This window comes from Rutidosis leptorrhynchoides, chromosome 7 (assembly GCF_046630445.1).
Source record: "Rutidosis leptorrhynchoides isolate AG116_Rl617_1_P2 chromosome 7, CSIRO_AGI_Rlap_v1, whole genome shotgun sequence".
Lineage (NCBI taxonomy): Eukaryota > Viridiplantae > Streptophyta > Magnoliopsida > Asterales > Asteraceae > Rutidosis > Rutidosis leptorrhynchoides.
The window spans coordinates 249942245-249945924 of record NC_092339.1 but is presented as its reverse complement, the minus strand read 5'-3'; positions in this window follow the sequence as shown (position 1 = coordinate 249945924).

Sequence of the window (3680 nt, the reverse complement as noted above, 5' to 3'; positions counted from 1 at the left end):
TTACTTAGCTTTTATGATGATGAATGATGATGATGATGACACTTTGATGTCAAAGCAGAGGGGTATAAAATACTATTAAATTTTAGCAGGAAATACTATTAAATACGATACAATTTTACACAAGATATTTATTTATTTATAGAATGGATATACTTAAACCTTGCTACAACACTTATAGGCAGTGTACCTAATCGTACAGTAGTGTAGTTTTTAGTAAGTCCGGTTCGTTCCACAGGGAAATCTTTAAACAAAGCTCAACGCTATATTAGTTTACTTTTATAAAAATACAAATATATATATAGGTAATATTATTATTATAAAGGGGGGTTTTTACCGTTTAATGACCGGTTTGTCGATTTTAAGACTTTAGTCGCAGTTAAAACCTAATGTAAAATATAAAATAAATACAAGACTTAAATTAAAGCGTAAAGTAAATAATGATAATGAAATTGCGAATAATAAAAATGCGATAAAATAAAATTGCGATAATTAAAAAGTACGATAATTAAAAGTGCGATTAAATAACAAATAATAAAAGTGCGATAATTAGAAGTGCAATTAAATATAAAATAAAGGAAATTAAATATGAAATAAAAGAATTATGCTTATTTAAACTTCCGTAATCATGATGTTTGACGTGTTGATTTTAGTTTTATGCCCATGGGTTAATTGTCCTTTGTCCTGGATTATTCAATATGTCCGTCTGGTTTTTGTCCATAACAGTCCATCAGTCATAAATATAAATTGCAAGTGTCCTTGTCAAATTATTATTATACCAGAAGTTAAATATTCCAACTAATTGGGGATTCGAATTGTAACAAGGTTTTAATACTTTGTTTAATGAATACACCAGGTTATCGACTGCGTGTAAACCAAGGTTTTACTACTTTGTTAACAATTACACCAATTACCCTTGAATGTAATTTCACCCCTGTTTTAATTATTCTAGTGGCTATTAATCCATTCCCGTGTCCGGTTAAATGAACGATTATTCGTACATATAAATACCCCGCCCCTCGTGTCCGATTGAGTGTATATGGTAATTTATAGGGACGTCCAATTGTAAATCTTTATATTAACATTAACAAACTTTCATTTAGTTAAACAAATATAAAGCCCATTAATAGCCCATAGTCTAGTTTCCACAAGTGTCGTTCTTTTGTCCAAACCCCAATTCTGGTACAAAGCCCAATTACCCAATTTTAGTAATTAGCCCAACATCATGATTACTTCGTTTTAAATAAGCATAATAATAACTTAGCTATGAGACATTAATGTAAAAAGGTTGAACATAACTTACAATGATTAAAAATAGCGTAGCGTTACACGGACAGAATTTCGACTTACACTCTTACAACATTCGCTAACATACCCTTATTATTAGGATTTAAAATTAAAATTAAAATTAAAATATAAATTATATATATATTACGTATATATTGAGAGAGAGATTGAGAAATAAGATATGAAATTTGATCAGAATTCGGTTTGCTTTATAGCCAGAAGTGAAATTTGGGGCTCCGCGACTCGCGGCAAAATGCCCTTAAAACTCCGCGAGTCGCGGAGGATGTATTTACAGCTCACACCCTTGGAGTTTCTCTGCCGACGGTTTTATATATATAAATATAATATATATATAATTAATATAATTAATTATATATTATATTATATTTATATACATAGTTAACTTGTAATTTTTAGTCCGTTGCGTCGAGCGTTAAGAGTTGACTCTAGTCCCGGTTCCGGATTTTCGCACGTCCTTGCGTACAATTTTATATTTTGTACTTTGCGTTTTGAATCTTGTACTCTTGTGATTTCGAGACGTTTCTTATCAATAATTGGAACCTTTTCGATTGTCTTTTGTACTTTTGAGCTTTTTGGTCGTTTGCGTCTTCAATTCGTCGAATCTGTCTTTTGTCTTCACCTTTTATTATTTAAACGAATATCACTTGTAAATAGAACAATTGCAACTAAAAGCTTGTCTTTCTTGAGGAATAATGCTATGAAATATATGTTCGTTTTTAGCATTATCAAATATTCCCACACTTGAGCGTTGCTTGTCCTCAAGCAATATCGTCTTGAAATACTAGAATCACTTCTTTATTCTTCACACTTTGTACATCAGTGATTTCTATACGGCGGTATAAACAATGGTAGTAACGATATGGTTTACAGTCCCACATGACTATAAAAATTTAGATCCATTAAGGAAATTGGATCTTTATGAAAACATTTGATCTTTTGAAATCTAGTTTTTACCCTAGATTAGTTTTCCGGAATAACCCTTTACCGGTGTTTGCAAAATATTTTTGTGGGTTTGGTGGGTTTCAGATTTGAAAATTTTAGCTCAAAACTTGCGGTTTTGTGTCACCCACTTGCTAACCTTGTATTTGGAAAGCAACACGTCCAGTTTACTTGTCCCGTATATTACCTTTCGGCAAACTACCGTCCGGTTGTAAAGGAAAGCGTTGAACAAGCAACTGTTTAAGGCAATGTCCCGTGACATGCTTTTGATTATGGTCTATAACGTGTCGGACGCAATTACTATCCTTGGTAGGAGCAATAGTAAAGCTCACCCTTATAATTTTTTGGTCTGGCACAAGGTCCTGTCTTTGACCATGCTATGCAACCACCGTTCTTACGGTTGACACCCGATTTAGTTCAGGTGACCTAATGAATTCCAGGTGAATTTCTAGGATTTTACGTTCAATGGTAATGAACGCATTGAAAATGGGTTTTCAGAAAACAAATCGGTTTGTATTTTTGATCAAAATATTTTCTCGTTCAAGCTCGAGTTTAGATATCATTGAATTCCATGAGTTTGAATTCTCAATATTTAAGGTCAATCTCAAGGATTGAGTAATATCAGGCTTAAAAGCTGATTTTTAATCTTTAAGGAGATTATCCTTTCTGGGGATCTGATTCATTAGTCTTATCCAGCTAATTTGCACGGTGCCTCCTCATTGTACGAGATAAATCCTTCTCATGGTTAGGATAAATCTGACCACTTGGCGACCCTGTTTGATGTTGAGGTCCGTGGATTTCCTGCTGATTTTAGTGATGACTTTTCTAGATTTTTCGTCAACCTACAGCTGGTCTGAACGACAACTTCATGACCTAAATCAAGTAGCGCGTGTCTTTTTCGGAAGACTTTACTTCCTTTTAATGATGGAATTGATTCATCGTGTAGATCCATCTCTTCTTTTCTTTCATTGGGTAAAACAGTTTAGTTTAGTCCAAAGCAAAAGTATTTTCAGTTATTTGTTTCAGATATATGTGACATATGTTTAAAATAATTTGGTAAATTTTCCCACACTTGGCTTTTATTTTCCTTTTTATCGTACTCTATTCCATTTTAAATGAATTTTAACATTTTAGTTTGTTTCTCAATTTATGTCCTTTCCGAGGTAACAATAATTTCGGTGTTAAAACCTAGTTTTATCGTTCATAAATATGTATAAACATGATTTTAATTCATTTAATTGAAAATTTTGAAAATTTTTACTAGAATTGGGTAGTCAGTATATAAGACTAGGGCTGTTCTTTTTTATCAGAGAGCACTAGATTCTAATACAACTACTGCTTTACTAGTATTTTTAATGGTAACCAAGTGTTTAATATAAAAATTTAAAAATCCGAAAGAATTTAATCCCTTCCCACACTTAAGATCTTGCAATGCC